The sequence below is a fragment of the Ranitomeya variabilis genome, chromosome 5, assembly GCF_051348905.1.
Source record: "Ranitomeya variabilis isolate aRanVar5 chromosome 5, aRanVar5.hap1, whole genome shotgun sequence".
Classification (NCBI taxonomy): domain Eukaryota; kingdom Metazoa; phylum Chordata; class Amphibia; order Anura; family Dendrobatidae; genus Ranitomeya; species Ranitomeya variabilis.
This window is the reverse complement of record NC_135236.1, coordinates 682,600,254-682,613,106: the sequence shown is the minus strand read 5'-3', so window position 1 is coordinate 682,613,106 and position 12,853 is coordinate 682,600,254. Positions and strand designations below refer to the sequence as shown.

General features: G+C 52.6%; 1 protein-coding gene across 2 annotated transcripts in view; it reads right to left on the bottom strand.

Annotated features, from left to right (window-relative positions):
• The window catches only part of HIPK2 (homeodomain interacting protein kinase 2), a 36,376-nt gene extending 24,036 nt beyond the window's left edge, over nucleotides 1-12,340 (bottom strand). The window contains exon 1 of one of the 2 annotated variants that reach the window (XM_077267167.1): nucleotides 11,835-12,340. The gene's annotated coding sequence lies outside the window, so the exon portion shown is untranslated. The remainder of the gene's footprint in view (nucleotides 1-11,834) is intronic. The other variant, XM_077267166.1, reaches the window with a different exon arrangement.
• Nucleotides 12,341-12,853: the final 513 nt, after the last annotated feature.

The window sequence follows — 12,853 nt, the reverse complement described above, 5'->3', positions numbered from 1 at the left end:
AGATAACTTTTTTTTTTTACATTTTTTACAGTAACGTTACATTTTATTACTTTTTTATTTGGGGCGATCTAATGTTCTGTTACACCATATTATATCACTTCTGTGTATATTACACTATATTATGTCATGTGGTTTTACAATACACCGTTTATCAGTTTTTTCTATTTTTGGCTATATGTGTTTTATCATATCATCTTTTAGTATTTGTGACAAACGTTACATTTTATTACCTTTTTGTACATGATTTTTTTTTTTTTTTTAACTTTGGGCTTTTTTTTTTATGTCCTATTACACTATATTATATCCCGTTGTCGCACCTTACACCGTCTTCTATTACTTCTTTGTATTTGTGCCGGTTACGTTACACTTTATTACACCACTTTCCATCCGACAACGGCCCGATGCCTGATTACGCTCCATAATGATGTGCGATATACGGTTATATTAGGTCCTGGTTCTGTGCCAGCGCAGGGCGAGTCTCGGAGAGGCAGTCAGGCATGTAAGCGCTGAATACGGGTTCACCAGCTAATGTTTTTTTTTTGTTAGAATTTAGGTCACCGGCTTCGGATGGGAAGGAAAATACATGTAAAAGAATTATATTAAAAAAAAAGAAGGAAAGTGGGGCGCGGTGAGATGGCGGCCGTCTCTGATGTGCGATCCTGGACACAAGGGCGAGAAAACAAAACAAAAAAAAAATCACAATCTAATTGGTTTAACAAAACAAACAAGAAGATGAGTCTCAGGCCGGGTCCAATAAGTGACGTACAGGCGGCAGTTTATGGTGCCGAAACCCACCGCCATGACAGGCGCTTTAGTAGGGTTATTAGGGGCCTCTCTGACCTGTCCTGCCGCCTGTGCACTGCAGGACTTTGCTCTTCACGATGTCGGGGAGCCATGAAGCAACAGGAGGGCGCGATCATAAGATGGGAGGCCCGGACCACTCATTGGACCGGACCGCCCCCCAGGTGAGTATAATAAAACTTATTTTTCTGATCTTTTAGGTCGGATCGGGGGCTTATCTGCAGCATTATAGAACAATGTATATCAGCCTGAAAGGAGATGGCCGTATCATATCAGCCAAACCTGGGGACAGGTTCCCTTTAACGTCCACTGCACCCCATCTTGGCTGAAAAGAAACAGAAATGTAGACATTTTTCAAATTCATTAAAAAAAACAACTGAAATATCCCATGGCCATAAGTCTTCAGCCCCTTTGCCCAGTATTGAGTAGGAATGATGTAACAAGTTTCCCCCCCCTGGATTTGGGGATCCTCGGCCATTCTTCCTTGCAGATCCTCTCCAGTTCCGTCAGGTTGGATAGTGAACGTTGGTGGACGCCATTTTCAGGTCTCCAGAGATGCTCCATTGGGTTTAGGTCAGGGCTCTGGCTGGGCCGGTCAGGAATGGTGGTCACAGTTGTTCTGAAGCCGCTCCTTTGTTATTTTAGCTGTGTGCTTAGGGTCATTGTCTTGTTGGAAGGTGAACCTTCGGCCAAGTCTGAGGTCCAGAGCACTCTGGAAGAGGTTTTCATCCAGGATATCTCTGTACTTGGCCGCATTCATGTTCCCTTCAATGACAACCAGTCGTCCTGTCCCTGCAGCTGAAAAACACCCCCATAGCATGATGCTGCCACCACCATGTTTCACTGTGGGGATTGTATTGGGCAGGTGATGAGCAGTGCCTGGTTTTCTCCACACATACCGCTTAGAATTATCACCAGTACGGTCTATCTTCGTCTTATCAGACCAGAGAATCTTATTTCTCAGTCTGGGAGTCCTTCATGTGTTTTTAGCAAACTCTATGCGGCTTTCATATGTCTTGCACTGAGGAGAGGCTTCCGTCGGCCACTCTGCCATAAAGGCCCGACTGGTGGATGCTGCAGTGATAGCTGACTTTGTGGAACTTTCTCCCATCTCCCTACTGCATCTCTGGAGCTCAGCCACAGTGATCTTGCGGTTCTTCTTTACCTCTCTCACCAAGGCTCTTCTCCCACGATTGCTCAGTTTGGCTGGACGGCCAGGTCTAGGAAGAATTCTGGTGGTCCTAAACTTCCTCCATTTAAGGATTATGGAGACCACTGTGCTCTTAGGAACCTTGAGTCCTGCAGAAATTCTGCGGTAACCTTGGCCAGATCTGTACCTTGCCACAATTCTGTCTCTGGGCTCCTTGGCCAGTTCCTTTGGCCTCATGATTCTCATTTGGTCTGACATGCACTGTGAGGTCTTATATAGACAGGTGTGCGCCTTTCCAAATCACGTCCTATTAGTGTAATTACACACAGCTGGCCTCCAGTGAAGGAGGAGAACCATCTCAAGGAGGATCACAAGGAAATGGACAGCTTGTGACATATATGAGTGTCTGAGCAAAGGGGCTGAACTTGACTTATGGCCATGGGATATTTCAGATTTTCTTTTTGATACATGTACAAAAATTTCGACATTTCTGTTTTTTTCAGTCACGATGTGGTGCAGAGTGTACAGTAATGAGAAAAAATGAACTTTTAGGAATTTACCAAATGGCTGCAATGAAACAAAGACTGGAAAATTTAAAGGGGTCTGAATACTTTCCGTACAGCAATGTATATGGGGGCAGCTCTCCGCCTGGCACTGTATATGGGGGGGGCACTGTATACGGGGGAACTGTATATGGGGGCAGCTCTCCGTATGGCACTGTATATGGGGGGGCACTGTATACGGGGGAACTGTATATGGGGGCAGCTCTCCGTATGGCACTGTATATGGGGGGGCACTGTATACGGGGGAACTGTATATGGGGGCAGCTCTCCGTATGGCACTGTATATGGGGGGGGCACTGTATACGGGGGAACTGTATATGGGGGCAGCTATCCGCCTGGCACTGTATATGGGGGCAGCTCTCCGCATGGCACTGTATATGGGGGGGCACTGTATATGGGGGAACTGTATATGGGGGCAGCTCTCCGCATGGCACTGTATATGGGGGGGGCACTGTATATGGGGGCCGCACGTGTCGCACACGTGTGAATACTCAGCCATGATGTACAGACTGCGTCACTCGCGTCCTAACGAGGATTAATCCCTAATCTCAGGTCACAGCAGATTATTAGGAGAATGGTACAAGGACACGGGGTCTGAGCGGTCCGGCAGGAGCAGCCATCACCTGCGCACTGACACCGCCACCGCTGCTGCTCACGGTGTATACAGAATCTACCACTCGCAGGACTGTCTGGCCTCGGCCATCCAGGGACGTTTACAATGAAAAAAAATGCGCCCACACACGGCACCAAAAACCCAGACATGGTGCAGTCAGTAACACATGGCGTCAGTCCAATCTAAGCACCAAGAGCAAAATATCCCTCTGCCAATAATACTCAGCAGAAGATGGCGGTATTATTATGGTACCACCCTATGGTGCAAAGATAATACTGCTCTGATGGTAGCACCCTATGGTGCCAAGATAATACTGCTCTGATGGTACCACCCTATGGTGCAAAGATAATACTGCTCTGATGGTACCACCCTATGGTGCCAAGATAATACTGCCCTGATGGTACCACCCTATGGTGCAAAGATAATACTGCTCTGATGGTACCACCCTATGGTGCCAAGATAATACTGCTCTGATGGTACCACCCTATGGTGCCAAGATAATACTGCTCTGATGGTACCACCCTATGGTGCCAAGATAATACTGCTCTGATGTTACCACCCTATGGTGCCAAGATAATACTGCCCTGATGGTACTACCCTATGGTGCCAAGATTATACTGCCCTGATGGTACCACCCTATGGTGCAAAGATAATACTGCTCTGATGGTACCACCCTATGGTGCAAAGATAATACTGCTCTGATGGTACCACCCTATGGTGCAAAGATAATACTGCTCTGATGGTACCATCCTGTGGTGCCAAGATAATACTGCTCTGATAGTACCACCCTATGGTGCCAAGATAATACTGCTCTGATGGTACCACCCTATGGTGCCAAGATAATACTGCTCTGATGGTACCACCCTATGGTGCCAAGATAATACTGCTCTGATGGTACCACCCTATGGTGCCAAGATAATACTGCTCTGATGGTACCACCCTATGGTGCCAAGATAATACTGCCCTGATGGTACTACCCTATGGTGCCAAGATAATACTGCCCTGATGGTACCACCCTATGGTGCAAAGATAATACTGCTCTGATGGTACCACCCTATGGTGCCAAGATAATACTGCCCTGATGGTACCACCCTGTGGTGCCAAGATAATACTGCTCTGATGGTACCACCCTATGGTGCCAAGATAATACTGCCCTGATGGTACCACCCTATGGTGCCAAGATAATACTGCTCTGATGGTACCACCCTATGGTGCCAAGATAATACTGCTCTGATGGTACCATCCTGTGGTGCCAAGATAATACTGCTCTGATAGTACCACCCTATGGTGCCAAGATAATACTGCTCTGATGGTACCATCCTGTGGTGCCAAGATAATACTGCTCTGATAGTACCACCCTATGGTGCCAAGATAATACTGCCCTGATGGTACCACTCTATGGTGCCAAGATAATACTGCCCTGATGGTACCACCCTGTGGTGCTACTATAATACTGCCCTGATGGTACTACCCTATGGTGCAAAGATAATACTGCCCTGATGGTACCACCCTATGGTGCCAAGATAATACTGCTCTGATGGTACCACCCTATGGTGCCAAGATAATACTGCTCTGATGGTACCATCCTGTGGTGCCAAGATAATACTGCTCTGATGGTACCACCCTATGGTGCCAAGATAATACTGCCCTGATGGTACCACTCTATGGTGCCAAGATAATACTGCCCTGATGGTACCACCCTGTGGTGCTACTATAATACTGCCCTGATGGTACTACCCTATGGTGCAAAGATAATACTGCTCTGATGGTACCACTCTATGGTGCCAAGATAATACTGCCCTGATGGTACCACCCTGTGGTGCTACTATAATACTGCCCTGATGGTACTACCCTATGGTGCAAAGATAATACTGCTCTGATGGTACCACCCTGTGGTGCCAAGATAATACTGCTCTGAAGTTACCACCCTATGGTGCCAAGATAATACTGCCCTGATGGTACCACCCTATGGTGCCAAGATTATACTGCCCTGATGGTACCACCCTGTGGTGCCAAGATAATACTGCTCTGATGGTACCACCCTATGGTGCCAAGATAATACTGCTCTGATGGTACCACCCTATGGTGCCAAGATAATACTGCCCTGATGGTACCACCCTATGGTGCAAAGATAATACTGCCCTGATGGTACCACCCTGTGGTGCCAAGATAATACTGCCCTGATGGTACCACCCTGTGGTGCCAAGATAATACTGCCCTGATGGTACCACCCTATGGTGCCAAGATAATACTGCCCTGATGGTACTACCCTATGGTGCCAAGATAATACTGCTCTGATGGTACCACCCTATGGTGCCAAGATAATACTGCCCTGATGGTACCACCCTATGGTGCCAAGATAATACTGCTCTGATGGTACCACCCTATGGTGCCAAGATAATACTGCTCTGATGGTACCACCCTATGGTGCCAAGATAATACTGCTCTGATGGTACCATCCTGTGGTGCCAAGATAATACTGCTCTGATGGTACTACCCTATGGTGCAAAGATAATACTGCTCTGATGGTACCATCCTGTGGTGCTACTATAATACTGCCCTGATAGTACCACCCTATGGTGCCAAGATAATACTGCTCTGATGGTACCACTCTATGGTGCCAAGATAATACTGCCCTGATGGTACCACCCTATGGTGCCAAGATAATACTGCTCTGATGGTACCATCCTGTGGTGCTACTATAATACTGCTCTGATGTTACCACCCTATGGTGCCAAGATAATACTGCCCTGATGGTACTACCCTATGGTGCCAAGATTATACTGCCCTGATGGTACCACCCTGTGGTGCCAAGATAATACTGCTCTGATGGTACCACCCTATGGTGCAAAGATAATACTGCCCTGATGGTACCACCCTGTGGTGCCAAGATAATACTGCCCTGATGGTACCACCCTATGGTGCCAAGATAATACTGCCCTGATGGTACCACTCTATGGTGCCAAGATAATACTGCCCTGATGGTACTACCCTATGGTGCAAAGATAATGCTGCCCTGATGGTACCACCCAGTGGTGCTACTATAATACTGCCCTGATGGTACTACCCTATGGTGCAAAGATAATACTGCTCTGATGGTACCACCCTATGGTGCCAAGATAATACTGCTCTGATGGTACCACCCTATGGTGCCAAGATAATACTGCTCTGATGGTACCATCCTGTGGTGCCAAGATAATACTGCTCTGATGGTACTACCCTATGGTGCAAAGATAATACTGCTCTGATGGTACCATCCTGTGGTGCTACTATAATACTGCCCTGATAGTACCACCCTATGGTGCCAAGATAATACTGCTCTGATGGTACCACTCTATGGTGCCAAGATAATACTGCCCTGATGGTACCACCCTATGGTGCCAAGATAATACTGCTCTGATGGTACCATCCTGTGGTGCTACTATAATACTGCTCTGATGTTACCACCCTATGGTGCCAAGATAATACTGCCCTGATGGTACTACCCTATGGTGCCAAGATTATACTGCCCTGATGGTACCACCCTGTGGTGCCAAGATAATACTGCTCTGATGGTACCACCCTATGGTGCAAAGATAATACTGCCCTGATGGTACCACCCTGTGGTGCCAAGATAATACTGCCCTGATGGTACCACCCTATGGTGCCAAGATAATACTGCCCTGATGGTACCACTCTATGGTGCCAAGATAATACTGCCCTGATGGTACTACCCTATGGTGCAAAGATAATGCTGCCCTGATGGTACCACCCAGTGGTGCTACTATAATACTGCCCTGATGGTACTACCCTATGGTGCAAAGATAATACTGCTCTGATGGTACCACCCTATGGTGCCACATGCATAAAACCAACATTTAGTGTCAAGATAAAAATGGCCACATAGCAGCAGCACATAGTGCCAACACACTAGTGCCACACATCTATCTATACAGATAAATACATATATGTATATAGCGGTATTATCCTTGACACTGCATGGTGAGCTTTGGAGCATTGCATATGGCAGTATGATGTCGGCACTATGTGGCGGCATTATGTGACCTGCGTATGCCATTTTTATCTTAGCACTAAATGTTGCTGAATGTGGCAATATTATATAAGTCCACTATAATGTGCCAATAAGTGCTGTATATGGCAGCATTACCTTGGCACTATGTGGCGGTATTACATAGGATGAAAAATAATTTAAAAAAAAATAGAAATTGCTGCAGTTTGGATTTGTGTCGTCTTCTGTAAGATTCAATATGTGATAGATTGTTACCAGACGACATCCCCCCTACAGGGAGCGGCCAGTGGGGTCCAGGCACCGAGCAGCCGCTCCTGACTGCTGGGGATGGGGGGTGCAGGGCCCCGGGCGGCCGCTGGGGATGGGGGGTGCAGGGCCCCGGGCGGCCGCTGGGGATGGGGGGTGCAGGGCCCCGGGCGGCCGCTGGGGATGGGGGGTGCAGGGCCCCGGGCGGCCGCTGGGGATGGGGGGTGCAGGGCCCCGGGCGGCCGCTGGGGATGGGGGGTGCAGGGCCCCGGGCGGCCGCTGGGGATGGGGGGTGCAGGGCCCCGGGCGGCCGCTGGGGATGGGGGGTGCAGGGCCCCGGGCGGCCGCTGGGGGCGCCGCTCCTGTCTGTTCTCCCCAGACACAGAGGATGAGCCAGAAAACGGCCACAGTATCCACACTATGTCACCTGTGTCTGAGGAAACAAACCGAGGGGTGGGAGACCCCCGGGAGCGGCGCCCCCCACAGCCCTCCTCATAGACTGCGCGCTATAGGGAGGGGGTGGGGATGGGCGGCAGCGGAGGGGTTAAGGAACTTCAGCTCCCAGCAACTCTGTACAGATCCGAGCCATAGGCGGATACAGAGGGCCCCACAGAGAACGAAGGGCCCCGAGAGAGAAAGGGGCCCCACAGACACAGAGAGGGGCCCCGAGAGAGAAAGAAGGCCCCCCCCCACACACACACAGAGGGGCCCCCACAGAAAGAGAGGGGCCCCACAGAGAACGAAGGGCTCCACAGAAAAAGAAGGGCCCCGAGAGAGAAAGAAGGGCCCCCCCACACACAGAGGGGCCCCCACAAAAAGAGAGCGAGGGGCCCCCACAGAGAAAGAGACCCACACATACACAGAGAGGGGCCCCCACAAAAAGAGAGAGGCCCCAAGAGAGAGAGAGGGCCAAAAAGAGTGGTCTATATATAGAAGAGCCCACAGAGGGCCCCGTCCTCCGGCCATGCCGGGGTTAATGCTCTGCCCCAGCACAGGATGGGGGGGGGGGGGGGGGATCATGGGGCAAGTTCTGTATAATATTTCTGGAGATAACATACACAATGGCGGCTCTCCTCCTCCTCCTCCTCCTCCCATCCTTCCTCCATAGGGTCGGGGAAAAGTCATGTACAGTTCAGGTTAACCCCCTCCGGCCCGGAAGGAGAAGAGGAGCCGAGCAGAATGCAGGGGACTGTATGGAAGACCTCTATCTGTACCCCCCTCTGTATACAGCCCCTGGCAAGTCCCCCCCCTCTGTATACAGCCCCTGGCATTTCCCCCCCTCTGTATACAGCCCCCGGCATGTCCCCCCCCCTCTGTACACAGCCCCCGGCATGTCCCCCCCCCTCTGTACACAGCCCCCGGCATGTCCCCCCCCTCTGTATACAGCCCCTGGCATGTCCCCCCCCCCTGTGTATACAGCCCCTGGCATGTCCCCCCCCCATGTATACAGCCCCTGGCATGTCCCCCCCCGTGTATACAGCCCCTGGCATGTCCCCCCCCCCCCGTGTATACAGCCCCTGGCATGTCCCCCCCCCCGTGTATACAGCCCCTGGCATGTCCCCCCCCCCGTGTATACAGCCCCTGGCATGTCCCCCCCCCGTGTATACAGCCCCTGGCATGTCCCCCCCCCCGTGTATACAGCCCCTGGCATGTCCCCCCCCCTCTGTATACAGCCCCTGGCATGTCCCCCCCCTCTGTATACAGCCCCTGGCATGTCCCCCCCTCTATACAGCCCCTGGCATGTCCCCCCCCTCTGTACACAGCCCCTGGCATGTCCCCCCCCCTCTGTACACAGCCCCTGGCATGTCCCCCCCTTTGTATACAGCCCCTGGCATGTCCCCCCCTTTGTATACAGCCCCTGGCATGTCCCCCCCCCTGTGTATACAGCCCCTGGCATGTCCCCCCCCCCGTGTATACAGCCCCTGGCATGTCCCCCCCCCCCGTGTATACAGCCCCTGGCATGTCCCCCCCCCGTGTATACAGCCCCTGGCATGTCCCCCCCCCCGTGTATACAGCCCCTGGCATGTCCCCCCCTGTGTATACAGGCCCTGGCATGTCCCCCCCTCTGTATACAGGCCCTGGCAATGTGCCCCCCTCTGTATACAGCCCCTGGCAATGTCCCCCACTCACAGCCCCTGGCATATCCCCCCCCCCTCTGTATACAGCCCCTGACATGTCCACACTCTGTATACAGCCCCTCACATCTATATATAATGTACAGGAGCAGCCCCTTCTATACTTCTATTTCCTGCATATACAGCGGCCTCTTACCCCTATTGAACTTGTATATTCCCCAGTAGCCCCCTCTATCCATAGCCCCTGTACACTCTGCAGCCCCCTCTATCCATAGCCCCTGTATACACTGCAGCCCCCTCTATCCATAGCCCCTGTACACTCTGCAGCCCCCTCTATCCATAGCCCCTGTATACACTGCAGCCCCCTCTACCCAGTCCCTGTACACTCTGCAGCTCCCTCTATCCATAGCCCCTGTATACACTGCAGCCCCCTCTATCCATAGCCCCTGTATACACTGCAGCCCCCTCTATCCATAACCCCTGTATACACTGCAGCCCCTCTATCCATAGCCCCTGTACACTCTGCAGCCCCCTCTATCCATAGCCCCTGTACACTCTGCAGCCCCCTCTATCCATAGCCCCTGTACACTCTGCAGCCCTCTCTATCCATAGCCCCTGTAGACTCTGCAGCCCCCTCTATCCATAGCCCCTGTATACACTGCAGCCCCCCTATCCATAGCCCCTGTACACTCTGCAGCCCCCTCTATCCATAGCCCCTGTATACACTGCAGCCCCCTCTATCCATAGCCCCTGTACACTCTGCAGCCCCCTCTATCCATAGCCCCTGTATACACTGCAGCCCCCTCTATCCATAGTACCTGTATACACTGCAGCCCCCTCTATCCATAGCCCCTGTATACACTGCAGCCCCCTCTATCCATAGCCCCTGTACACTCTGCAGCCCCCTCTATCCATAGTCCCTGTACACTCTGCAGCCCCCTCTATCCATAGTCCCTGTATACACTGCAGCCCCCTCTATCCATAGCCCCTGTATACACTGCAGCCCCCTCTATCCATAACCCCTGTACACTCTGCAGCCCCCTCTATCCATAACCCCTGTATACACTGCAGCCCCCTCTATCCATAACCCCTGTATACACTGCAGCCCCCTCTATCCATAACCCCTGTATACTCTGCAGCCCCCTCTATCCATAGCCCCTGTATACACTGCAGCCCCCTCTATCCATAGCCCCTGTATACACTGCAGCCCCCTCTACCCATAGTCCCTGTACACTCTGCAGTCCCCTCTATCCATATCCCCTGTATACACTGCAGCCCCATCTATCCATAGTCCCTGTATACACTGCAGCCCCCTCTACCCATAGTCCCTGTACACTCTGCAGTCCCCTCTATCCATATCCCCTGTATACACTGCAGCCCCATCTATCCATAGTCCCTGTACACCCTGCAGCCCCCCATGTCTATAGGTCCTGTACACCCTGCAGCCCCCCTGTACACTCTGCAGCCCCCCTGTACACTCTGCAGCCCCATGTCTATAGCCCCCTGTACACCCTGCAGCCCCCCATGTCTATAGCCCCCTGTACACCCTGCAGCCCCCCATGTCTATAGCCCTCTGTACACCCTGCAGCCCCCCATGTCTATAGGTCCTGTACACCCTGCAGCCCCCCATGTCTATAGCCCCCTGTACACCCTGCAGCCCCCCATATCTATAGCTCCTGTACACCCTGCAGCCCCCCATGTCTATAGCTCCTGTACACCCTGCAGCCCCCCATGTCTATAGGTCCTGTACACCCTGCAGCCCCCCATGTCTATAGCCCCCTGTACACCCTGCAGCCCCCCATGTCTATAGCCCCCTGTACACCCTGCAGCCCCCCATGTCTATAGCCCTCTGTACACCCTGCAGCCCCCATGTCTATAGGTCCTGTACACCCTGCAGCCCCCATGTCTATAGGTCCTGTACACCCTGCAGCCCCCCATGTCTATAGCCCCCTGTACACCCTGCAGCCCCCCATGTCTATAGCTCCTGTACACCCTGCAGCCCCCATGTCTATAGCCCCCTGTACACCCTGCAGCCCCCCATGTCTATAGCTCCTGTACACCCTGCAGCCCCCCATGTCTATAGCTCCTGTACACCCTGCAGCCCCCATGTCTATAGCCCCCTGTACACCCTGCAGCCCCCCATGTCTATAGCTCCTGTACACCCTGCAGCCCCCATGTCTATAGCCCCCTGTACACCCTGCAGCCCCCCATGTCTATAGCTCCTGTACACCCTACAGCCCCCCATGTCTATAGGTCCAGGCTCTTACATAACAGGAAGTATTGATACAATGTAACAATTTAATATCAAACACACGTAGAATAAACAACACATTAACCCTTCCCCACCCGCTGCCTGGAGGATAATGGGGGCTCTTACCTCCACAGATAGGGGGTGCGGGTGCCGGATCTGGGGGGCTTCATGGCAGTGACCCCAGTGATTGACAGGCTGACAATCTTCTGCAGTCTTCGGGTTCAGGGCCCCCTCCTCCTGGCTCCTGACATTTCTGGAGAGTGGGGCAGCAGGGAGATTGGGGGCAGCTGTCAGCTCAGCGCATCAGTCAGACAGCAAGACCCCCATGTCTGGTGCATCCCACCCAGTGCACCCTAATACTGGGGAGCAGGGCCTAGCTGTGTGTGGGGGAGAGGGCTCTGCAGGATTTAGGGTGACCCACAGCCCCAGAGGAGGGGCCAGAGATCCAGGAAGACAGATCCCCCAGGGCAGTAGTGCAGCCCCCTGAGAGGTCCCCCATGCAGGAGCCCTGCACCCAACCTTCCTGCAAGCTGCAAAAAGTTCAATTTAGAAAAGAGAAAAGGCAGCAGCAGAAGGAGGAGGAGAAGGAGGAGGAGGAAGAGGAGGAGGAGGCCCTGGGTCTTTCTTTCTCCAGCTCTTGCAAAGCAATCAAACGCCCATCGCATAGATGATGTGCGGGAGGGGAAGCCCTGGGTGCTGGAGCCCCCTCCTCTGCTGGAGATGGTGGGGGGCCTCTGTTTAACCAACACATTTCAATCAGGAATGAAGGGAAGGGAGGGGGTCGTTATCTCATTAACCCTGCAATCCCCAGGCAGGCTGCACTGCAGATTGTCAGCTCTTCTGACCCCAACTGTAGCTCTGACCCCAGGCCAGGGGTGGACTGCAGCAGATACAGACTCGTCCCTTGTGTCCTACATACATGTCAGCCCCCAGCACAGCCAGGATGAGGATAGTCAGCTCCTCTGCCCCATCAGACCCCAGGCCAGGGGTGGGCTGCAGCAGATACAGACTGGTCCCATGTGTCCTACAGCACAGCCAGGATGAGGATAGTCAGCTCCTCTGCCCCATCAGACCCCAGGCCAGGGGTGGGCTGCAGCAGATACAGACTGGTCCCATGTGTCCTACAGCACAGCCAGGATGAGGAT